Source organism: Arachis ipaensis, chromosome B7, assembly GCF_059453495.1.
Source record: "Arachis ipaensis isolate K30076 ecotype BB chromosome B7, ASM5945349v1, whole genome shotgun sequence".
Classification (NCBI taxonomy): domain Eukaryota; kingdom Viridiplantae; phylum Streptophyta; class Magnoliopsida; order Fabales; family Fabaceae; genus Arachis; species Arachis ipaensis.
In genome coordinates this window covers 115,891,043-115,902,733 of record NC_142442.1, presented here as the reverse complement: position 1 = coordinate 115,902,733, position 11,691 = coordinate 115,891,043, and the positions used below count along the sequence as shown (strand labels likewise).

The following is an 11,691-nucleotide window of genomic DNA, read 5'->3' as shown; positions in this document are numbered from 1 at the left end:
AAACTGAGGAAAGGCATTTCCATGATTGTCCAGGATGAATCTGAAACTCTCTATGAATACTGGGAGCGCTTCAATAATCTTCTGGAAGCATGCCCCCACCATATGATTGACAAGATAGTATTGCTTGGTTACGTCACACAAGGCATGAGGCCCCAAGATAAGACCACATTGGAAAGTGCTAGCAATGGGTCTATGAAAAAGTACAAGACCACTGATGAGGCATGGCAATTGATTAGCGACTTAGCTGAATCGACTCGGAATCATAGGCAGGAACAAGGCCGTTCAAAAGCTGTTGCAGAAGTATCCTCTAGCAGAGAGACTGCTGCTCTGACTCAGAGTATCTGTGAAATAACCAACATGCTGAAGTAGATGCAATTGAATCAACAACAAGTTCAGCAAGCTCAACCTTCTCCACCACAGCAAAACCAACAGTTAGTCCCACAGAGAGTTTGCGGAATCTGTGCTGATTATAGCCACTATACTGATGAGTGTCCGCAGCTCTAGCAGGAAGACAATACCGTGGCAGCCATTCATAACTTCTATGACCGCCCCAACCAAGGGTACAATCAAGGTGGCAACTATAACCATGGATGGCAGGACAATTCTAACCAGAATTGGAGGGACAACAACAACAATAGAGGAGGCAGAGACAATCAGGGAAATCAGAGGTGAAATAATAACAACAACAGACAGCAGAACCAGAACCAGCCTTACAGAGCGCCTCACCTAAGACAATCCCAAGGACCACAGAATATCCAACAGGAGACCTCTCAAATTACTTATCCTTCCTCATCTTCTAATGATGATTTACTACAATCCATTGATCAGAGACAACAGACCATGGAAAATAACATTAATGCCTCTCTAAATGGTCTGATCGCTACTCTGCAAGCTCTTGTCTCACAGATTGGATCAATGAATAACTCCAATAACCAGCCTTTGAGCTCCAGTGGAATCCCCTCTCAACCATTACCCAATCCCAAGGGTGACATTAATGCCATCACCCTAAGGTCCGGAACCACACTGCAGGAGAGGAATCAAGAGGAGCCAAGCCCACCAGAACACGCCTCAGCTGAAGAGGTAGTGGAAATAGAAGATGTTGAAGAGGAAGAGGACACGCAGGACATAGCTGGAAAAGAAGAAGTTCAACCACAGGAGGAAGCACCACAGGGCACAGATACTGCAGAAGACACCACTCCTATCCCATTTCCACAACTTGCAAGGAAGCCCAGGAAGCAGCTGGAACCTGATCCCAAAATGGTAGAGATATTCAAAAAGGTTGAGGTAACTGTTCCTCTTTTTGATGTTATTTAACAGGTACCTAAATATGAAAAGTTTCTAAAAGATTTATGTATACATAAAGACAAAATTAATGAATTAGAAACTATTCCTTTAGGTAGTTCCATATCTGCTTTAATGGGAGGTTTACCTGAAAAGTGTAGTGACCCAGGTCCTTGTATAGTTAATTATACTATTGGTGGTGTGATAATTTCTGACTGCATGTGTGATTTAGGAGCATGTGTGAGTAATGCCTTTGTCTATATATGATATTTTGAGGCTCCCTCCCTTAAAAAGGTCGGCAGCTCATTTTGTGTTAGCAGATAAGAGCATTATTACAGTGGTTGGAGTTGCTGAAGATGTATTAGTGGGCATTAAAGGACTCACATTCCCCACTGATTTTTATATTCTGGAGATGCCCCAAAATGACTCAGAGAAGCCATCATCAATCCTACTTGGAAGACCTTTCCTGAAGACATCAAAGTTCAAATTGGATGCTTTTCAGGAACATACTCTTTTGAAATAGATGGTCGCTTAGTAAGTTTCAACCTGAATGGAGTTATGAAGCACCCTCCAGAAGATTATTCTATCTTCCAGTGTGACATCATAGATGAAACTGTAGCTGAAGTTCACCAGGAGGAATTAGAGGAGAAGCACATAGGACAAGGTCCAAGTGTGGGGACATTTTCAGAGGACAATGACAGTGCTTTACCATTGTTACCAGCTCCAAACAACCCAGAGCCTGACCATGACCAGAAGTTAGAATTAAAACCCCTTCCTCCACACCTCAAATATGCTTACCTTGAGGACAAGCAAAAGTGTCCAGTTATCATTGCAAGGGAACTCACTTCTCAACAAGAAGAGCAGTTACTTAGTGTGCTGAGGAGGCACAAGAAGGCAATTGGGTGGAGTTTGGCAGATATAGTAGGCATCAACCCTCAAGCATGTGAGCACAGAATATTTTTAGAAGAGGGAGCAAGGCCCGTTCGTCAATCCTAGAGAAGACTGAACCCCACTATCTTAGAGGTTGTCAAAAAGGAAGTGACCAGACTACTGGAGGAAGATATCATCTATCCCATCTTAGACAGTGAATGGGTAAGCCCAGTACAAGTAGTGCCAAAGAAGTCTGGAGTCACTACAGTGAAGAATGAGCATGGAGAGCTCATAGCAACCAGAGTACAGAACGCTTGGAGGGTCTGTATTGACTACAGATGCCTCAACCAAGCAACCCGTAAGGATCACTATCCTCTTCCATTCATTGATCAAATGCTGGATTGCCTGTCAGGTAAATCACATTATTGTTTTCTAGATGGTTACACAGGTTATTTCCAGATTCATATAGCTCCTGAGGATCAGGAAAAGACTACTTTTACATGTCTTTTTGGGACTTATGCTTACAAGAGAATGCCCTTTGGCTTGTGCAATGAACCAGCTACCTTCCAAAGGTGCATGATGAGTCTTTTCTCTGATCTTATTAAGGACTGTATGGAAGTTTTTATAGATGATTTTAGTGTTTATGGCGATTCCTTTAGCCTTTGATTAGATGGATTATCTAGAGTATTAGATAGATGTGTCAGTACAAACCTCGTATTAAATTTTGAAAAATGCCACTTTATGATTAAACAAGGGATTGTACTAGGACATGTTGTGTCTAATACTGGCATTTCTGTAGATCCAGCAAAGGTGGATGTTATTTCTAGTTTACCTTACCCCTCTTCTGTGAGGAAAGTTCGCTCGTTCCTTGGCCATGCAGGATTTTACAGGAGATTCATTAAGGACTTCAGTAAGGTAGCACTTCCCTTATCCAGACTACTGCAGAAGGATATTGAGTTCGAGTTCAGTGAAGATTGCAAACAAGCGTTTGATAAGCTGAAGACCGCCCTGACTCAAGCTCCAATTGTGAGAGGACCAGACTGGAGCCAGCCATTCGAAATAATGTGCGACGCTTCCAACCATGCAGTAGGAGTAGCATTGGCTCAGTGTGAAGGTAAAGATCCTTTTGTTATTGCTTATGCGTCTAAAACTCTAGATGCAGCACAGTCCAATTACGCTACTACTGAGAAAGAGCTTCTTGCTATTGTTTTTGCTCTGGATAAATTCTGAGCCTATTTACTTGGTACGAAGGTAGTAGTATACTCGGATCACGCAACTCTAAAGTATCTATTAGCTAAAAAGGAGTCCAAACCAAGGCTTATACGTTGGATACTGCTATTACAAGAATTTGATTTAGAAATTAAGGATAGGAGTGGTAACCAGAATTTAGTGGCAGACCACTTGAATCGCCTTGAGCACATTTCAGATGACCCCACTCCTATAGCTGATAATTTCCCATTTGATAACCTGCAAGCAGTATCCGAGGTAGTCCTTTAGTATGCACCTGTAGCTAATTATCTAGTTAGCCGCACCTTTCCTCCAAACTTTTCTAAGCATCAAAGAGACAAGCTGAAAAGCGAGTCTAAATATTATATATGGGATGACCCATATTTATGGAGATGTGGCACTGACCAGGTAATTAGACGGTGTGTGCCTCAATCAGAATTCCAGTCCATCTTAGAGGCCTGTCACTCATCTGAGAGTGGAGGACATTTTGGCCCTCAAAGAACAGCTAGAAAAATCTTAGACTGTGGATTCTGGTGGCCTACACTTTTTAGAAACACTGCTGAATTTTGTAGATCTTGTTTCCCATGCCAAAAATTTGGTAATATATCCAGGAGGGATGAGATGCCTCAACAAATTATGCTTTTCTATGAAATTTTTGACGTTTGGGGCATTGACTTCATGGGTCCATTTCCAAATTCTAATGGTTATTTTTATATATTGTTAGCTGTGGATTATGTTTCCAAATGGGTGGAAGCAATTTCTACCCACACTGATGATGCTAACACTATTGTTTCCTTTGTGAGAAACCACATTATTTGTCGCTTTGGATCACCACGAGCAATCGTAACTGATCAAGGCACCCATTTTTGTAACAGGAGACTAACAGGATTAATGAAGAAGCATGGAATAATTCATAAGGTTGCAACATCATATCATCCTCAGACTAATGGGCAAGTCGAGGTGTCAAACAGAGAGATAAAGCGTATCTTGCAGAAGATAGTCAAAACTCATAGAAGAGATTGGAGCACCAGGCTACAAGATGCACTTTGGGCGTACAGAACTGCATACAAGACACCCATTGGGATGAGTCCTTTCCGCTTAGTCTATGGAAAAGCTTGTCATCTCCCTGTTGAAGTCAAGCACAAAGCCTTTTGGGCAGTAAAGGAGTGCAACATGGGAATTGAGGAAGCCGGAGATGAAAGGAAATTGCAACTGCAAGAATTGGAAAGCCTTCGCCTAGAAGCTTATGAGAATTCAAGACTATACAAGGAGAAGATGAAGGTTGTACATGATCAGCACATTAAGAGAAAAGAGTTTCAACCTGGAGACTTAGTCCTCCTTTACAAATCTCGACTGAGACTCATGCCAGGCAAGTTGAGATCAAGATGGGATGGTCCATACAGAGTAGAGAAGGCCGAACCGTACGGAGTTTATCACCTAAGTCTTCCTTCCAGCTCTGAACTTATCAAAGTTAATGGACATCGTTTAAAGCTGTACCATGGAGAGCGGATGCAGAAAAACAAGGAGCTCGAGATCTTCCTCTTGGAAGATCCTCACATAGCCGAAGATTGAGCTAATGGAGCGTCCAACTTACGGACGTTAAAGCAAAGTGCTAGGTGGGAGACAACCCACCATGGTGTGATCGTTCTTTTCTTTATTTTTTAGTTTTTTCTATTTAATAACTCTTCTCTTTATTAGTACATTTCGTGCATCTGCATTTACATACCTTTATTTATTTAAAAAAAATGTTATGCGACGCGACTGCATAATTGACGCGTCCGCGTCGCAAGGAGATGGGGAAAAATAAAAACAAACAGAGAGTCATGCAGGAGCGTGGCTGGAGGCGTGCCAATGGCACAATTCACCCCACGCGACCGCGTCGCCGAGGCGTCCACGTCACATGGGAACATTGGCCTCCCACGCGACCGCGTGACCCATGCAGCCGCATGCCCTAGAATTCGACGTTAAAAGGGTGCACGACCGAAAGTTGTGCTAGAGTGGTGCTGGATTGGTACTGAACGCACAATCCTTCCCACGTGGCCGTGTGACCGACGTGACCGCGTCATATCCTTCTAATGGCCACTCACGCGATCGCATGCCCACGCGATCGCGTCACCCAATATTTGGCAATTAATGATTTTGAACAGAGAGTTGTGCGAGCGCGAGGTTGCCCTCGCGCCATTAGCCTAAAACGGGTCACGCGACCGCGTGACCGACGCGACTGCGTCAATCAGTTTAAGCGCAAGTCGCCCGACCGCGTGCCTCACGCGACCGCGTCGCTTACGCCGCACAGTTTTCCTGATTTGCCAACTATCTTATCTTTTTCTCCCCAAATCCTATTTTCTCTTTTCCCTCCTTATTTCTTCTCCCTCCCTTCTTCTTTCTTCCTTCTTTCTCACTTTTTACACCCTCACTCTCTCTCTCTCTCTCCCCCCCCATTAACAAGGTTTTCTTTTTTCTTCTTCTCTCCTTACTTTTCAATTTTTCTTCTTTTTTTCTATATTATCTTGTTTCCTTTTCTTTTTACTTTCATTATTCATATTTTCTTCCTTTTTACTTGGTGTTAAAAATTTATTTGAGTCATTATTTCTCATTATATGCTTGTGGATTGTTCTAAATTTGTTTGGCAATTATATATTACTTTTTAAAAGGGTTGCTTGCATGTTCAATTTAATACTTTCCATACATTATTTTACCATGCATGCTATGTGTTTGTGAAAAAGCCCATATGGCATTTTGCACTTTTCTCTGTTATTCTACTCTACTGTTAAATGCCCGTTTTTCACAAAACCCTTTTTATATTTTATTCGTTATAAATAATTGTCAATACAAATGTGATGGTTTGTTACGAGTGATGCTTGATCTATGCTACTCATGCCTTTGCCAGCATGCCAATAAAGACTTGCATTCACTTGTCATCATATGTCATCATATGCACTAACTATTTTCCATTGATGACTTTTCACATGTAGTCATGACCATGTGTTAACATCATTTACCTTTTACTGTGCATTCATAACCACCCTTTTCCGTTCTCTTCCTTGCTCTATCTTTTTGAATTTAATTTACTTTCTCTCCCCTTTTTCAGAATGGCCACCAAGAAAGGAAAAGAGAAAGCTACTCCCAAATCTACAACAAGAAGAGGAACAAAAAGAGCATTAGTGGCAGAACCCTCTTCAACTGTGGTTAAACCCTCAACAAAGAGACTTAAGAGGATTATAAAGGTTGATGATAAAGAAAAAGCCTTCCCAGCAAAGGACACTGCACGATTTTCCAATCGCTACTGTGAGTAGATGTTCCCCATCCTGGCAGAAAGGAGCTACAACAACGAATACCTTCTTCTCCTCCCAAACCATATTGCTACCTTTGTTGAGCCGCAAATTGCACAAAGACAATGGGGTTTCCTACAGAGACAGCCGAGGCAGGTCAATCTTTCTTGGGTAGTCGAGTTCTACTCCAACTTCCACCTGCCAACCCTGCAGTCTGTCTTTGTCCGTCAGAAGCAAGTCCCTATTACAGAAGAGGCCATTCAAAAAGCTCTAGGTCTTTCCCCTATTCCAGAAAGTTTGGACGCCTTTCAAGAAGCCGCACTCAAGCGCCAGATGTACCAATTTGACTGGGATGCTGTTCTCAGAGTTATCGCACTACCTGGCAGCCGATGGATCTACAGATACCATCGTACCCGCCCTAAGGGAATTTCGGCTTCAGCACTTACCTTGGAGGCTCGCGTATGGACACAGATCATGTCCCATTACGTCTTTCCGAGCACTCACGAGTCCTCCTTCACTGCGGACATGGCCGTTCTACTATGGTGCATCCTTACAGACCAGCCTCTGAACCTACCAAGAGACATCCGGAATGTCATGGGACATGTACAAATCGCGGGCAACTTACCTTTCCCCGCCTTGGTCTCAGATCTCGTCTCAGCAGCCGGAGTCTCCTTCAGAGCTGGGGACACCAAAGCCATACTTCCACGGGATGATCAATATGTCCTTAATGGGAAATATATCAGACCCTCAGCAGCCACTACAAGCCAGCCCACTGAACCGGCTCAAGACATTCCTCCTTCCATACCACAAGCACCTACCACAGACCAACTGCTCCATCAGATACTCGAAAGGTTGGATCGGCAGAAACACAAAGCTAAGATGAGAGAGCGCCGTAATAAGCGCCGATTCACATACCTCAAGTAGCTGATTATGGGAAAATTCAAGGACTCAGACACCCCGGACTCCACTTCCTTTACCAGCACAGGGAGCCATGATGGTCCCAACTGTGGAGATACTGCTACCAGCCCACCCCTGTTCCTGACAGATGGCACCGAGGACGGTGCAAAGCCTTAAGTGTGGGGAGGTTGGTCAGTACCTGACTTCCGGAGGTAATTTCTCTTCCCTAAATACCAATAAATTAGGATATTTAGTTAGTTTTTCTTTTATATAATAGGATAAATTGCATAGTAATAGATTAGTTGCATGCATGTTCCACTTGATTGAAAAGACAATAAGTTTCTTCTAAGACTCTATTTTTGGAACAAAATTTCACTAATTTTAATTAAATTTTTATGTTAAATTTGCTTGAAGTTGTATTTGGAACATGATTTTTGAGCTAAAGAACACACAACCTGTGAGATTTGAGCCTTTATGCATGGTTACATTATTTAACCATAATTATTTTATTCTTGTGTGTTTACTTCCCTATGATTGTAATCTATATTTTGTTTCATCCTATATGTCCAATATTTATTATATTTATATGTTTGCATATGATTGAGGCCATTAATTGTTTAGCTCACTTATCCAAATTAAGCCTACCCTTTCAATTACCTTTGTTAGCCACTTTGAGCCTTTAAATCCTATTTGTTCTATATTTTACCACATTACTAGCCTTAAGCAGAAAAACAATTATATATCCCAAACTGAATCTTTGGTTAGCTTAAGACAGAATTGTGTGTGCTAATTAAGTATGGAAAATTGTAGGGACAAAAGATAATAAGGGAATGTGTCATGATAATATAATGGAAATTTGAATACCTACTCATGTGAAACTATAAGAATTAAAAATCTATGTGCATTGATAAGCTATGTTTATTTTTATGCTTATATAAAAAAAATTCAAAATAAAAAATATTCAATAAATAAATAAGGGGACAAAATTACCCCAACGTTAAGTTAAGAATTCAAAGGTCAATGCATGTATGATAAAATTAAAATAAAAGTTGATACATGAGTATGGAATGTAAAAGAGAAATTCTGGGTAGCTAGGTATGAATTCTAAAGTTATATAGAATATATACATAGGTTATGTTAAAGCTTGGGTTAATTAAAGATTCAGTTTATAAGCTTACTTAGCCATATATGTATCCTTACCATTACCATGGCCCCATTACAACCTTGAAAAGACCTCATGATGTCTGCATTGGTATATTAAATGTTATTGATTGATTAGAAGAAGAACAAAAATTAGAAAGCATGACTAGAGAAGGATAGAGTGATTGCCCTATACACTAGAGAGATTAGAGCGTATATACATAATCAGTGAGGGTTCAATGCTTAAAATTCTATATTCCCTGCTTTCATGAGCTGCCTTCTTGCATCTTTATCTGTTCTTACTGCATGAGAATTGAATTAGTGGAATTTGATTTGTAATAGTTTTGAAGAGCTTATTTATTATTGATCAAGTGGACAAAAATCATATAGTTGCATTCATATATATAGGTTGCATTGCATTGCATGAGTTTTACATGTTCTTACTCATTTATTTTATCTCCTTCAACTAAGCATGAGGACATGCTAATGTTTAAGTGTGGGGAGGTTGATAAACCACTATTTTATGGTTTATAATGTGTTTAATTGTGTGGTTTTATCATGATCTTTACCCACTTATTCATATGATTAGCATGCATTTATATTTCCTTCCTAAAATTATTACATGATTGAAAACTTGCTTCTTAGAGACTTTTAATTATGTATTTTAATTCTCCTTTATTCCATTCGATGCCGTGATCTGTGTGTTAAGTGTTTCAGGCTTTATAAGGCATGAATGAGTTAGAGATTGGAAAGGAAGCTTGCAAAAATTGAAGGAACACAAGAAATTAAGGAGATGACCAGTGAGAAGTGACGCGGCCGCATGGCTCACGCGACTGCACGGAAGAGAGTAAATCGCAGTGACGCGGCCGCATGGCTCACGCGACCGCGCGGATTGGAATAGCACAAGTGACGCGGAGGCGTAAACGACGCGCCCGCGTGGCAAAGCAAAACGCCGCATGACGCGTCCGCATGAATGATGCGATCGCGTGACATACGCGATCTGCATAATCTGCAGAATTCGCTGGGGGCGATTTTGGGCTCTATTTCGACCTGGTTTTCGGCCCGAAAAAGCAGACTAGAGCCAGAGGACATGCAGAAACCAAAAGCAACATTCATTCTACACAGTTTTTAGTTTTTAGATCTAGTTTTACTCCTCCTCTAGGTTTTCTCTCTACACATTCATAGTTCTTAGGATTTTTAATTTGATTGCTCTTTGCATTGGGATATTGAGAAGAGTTATTACCTCATCAAGACTTCGTCATTCTAGTTCGTTTTTTTTTACTTGGCTTTACTCTTCCATATCCTTTAATTTACTCAATGTTACTATTGGATTATTTTAGAATTTATTAATACAAGAGTTATTTTTATTTTTTATTGATTTCTTTGAGTTTTATTTATCATGTCTTTCTTTAATTCCCTTGTCTATGTTATGTGTTCCATAATCACAATGAGCGAGTAGTTCCCTAACTTGATGGGGAGTTGATTGAAAGGAACCCTTGAGTTGGAATACTCAAAAGAGAGATTGTAATTGGATTCATTATTGGATGGCTCTCTAGTCACTAACGCCAATCCTTCCAAGTAAGCGGATTGGGACTTGTGAGTAGAAACATCATTCCAACTTGTTTGACTTTCCCTTATTTAGTAAGGGATAACTAAATAGAACGACCTTCAATTATCAATTAATCTTGAGAGTACTACAACAAGAATGGGGCTTCCAACTAATCTACTCACAGTCAAGGCTTTTATTTAAATTACTTAATTCCCCCAATTTAATTTCCTGTTTATTCAACTCAAACTCTTTCTGAAAATATCTGATTAATAAAATTGCACACCTTTCTGCAACTCGTTGGGAGATGACCTGGGATTCATACTCCCAGTATTTTAAATTTTAATTTTTGTGACAACCTTTCTAAATTGATAAGCGGATTTCTGGTTGGTTAAGAACTATACTTGCAACGCACAACTTATATCAATTCTTAATTAGCCAATTTCCGCCACGTCAGACACATATGCATAGGGCATTCCTCTTGACTCCTAAAAGCTTCTCAAAGAGCTCCTGAGACTAGTGCTACTCCTAGTCTCCACAGAAAACTTGCTGCCGCTATTTAGTCTACAATTACTTTAGCCTTCGTTTTAACAGCAAGAGTACCTTGCGGGGATATCTTCTCCTATGATTCAATTCCTAAAAACCTCAAAACATCTCCTTCTCTGTGCGCTCACTCCATTCCTCAGCAAAGCAATCCGGCTTAATTGGATCTATGTGCAGGCAAGGCAGTACTGGTACTCAATCGATCTTGCTCTAGCCGAAAGTGGCTTCACGGAAAGGAAAAGTAAATCTTCCCTATAGTGCTTTCTCGAGTGGCCAGATATGATCTTGCCAAAAGGTGCGGAAAAAGCAACTTCACGCTCTACTTTAGACTACTTTCCTTTTCCAGGCAATTGGTTTAGCTAACCCTTATTATATTATACACATCTATTGCGCAAAGAAGCATCGCTCCTTCCAGACTTTATTCCACAGTTTCGTCTATCCAATCATTCGACTAAGGGGAGAAGGGTGGATAAGGCTTAGTAGATTCGGAAGAGAATTCTAATCCATATCTGATCTTTCCCGGAAAAGACTTTGGCTTCTTGAATAGGCCAGATTCCACTTGTCGTGAGAAAGAGGATGAAAGGAACGCTTATTGGTTTCGTTTCGTAGCCCCTCCTGCCGCAGTGTGTACTAAGTCGACAGCTTCTTTGTCAAAATGAGGAATCGGAATCCCTTCACTTAGTAGCTTTAAAAAGGAAGTCAGGTTTTGCATTCTATAGAATGCCCAGAATCGGTTGTGAAAGAATGGCTTTTATTCCAATCATCCGCTATGCCAAGTAGTTCCTTTTCATCGTCTACGAGACTTTTAGTTAAATGAAAGGGTCCAAAAAGAGCTCGAAAGGAGTCCTTCATAGTGAGAGAGTGAGTTCTGGTTTACTTTGAAGGCACGAGGTGAGGGATAGTCTTAGCTGCGAGGCC

General features: G+C 40.8%; 1 non-coding gene across 1 annotated transcript; it reads right to left on the bottom strand.

Moving 5' to 3' along the window:
* On the bottom strand, window positions 1-108 carry LOC148553824 (small nucleolar RNA R71). Its single transcript, XR_015893698.1, has one exon. It is a non-coding gene; the product is annotated as a small nucleolar RNA R71 (small nucleolar RNA).
* Window positions 109-11,691: the final 11,583 nt, after the last annotated feature.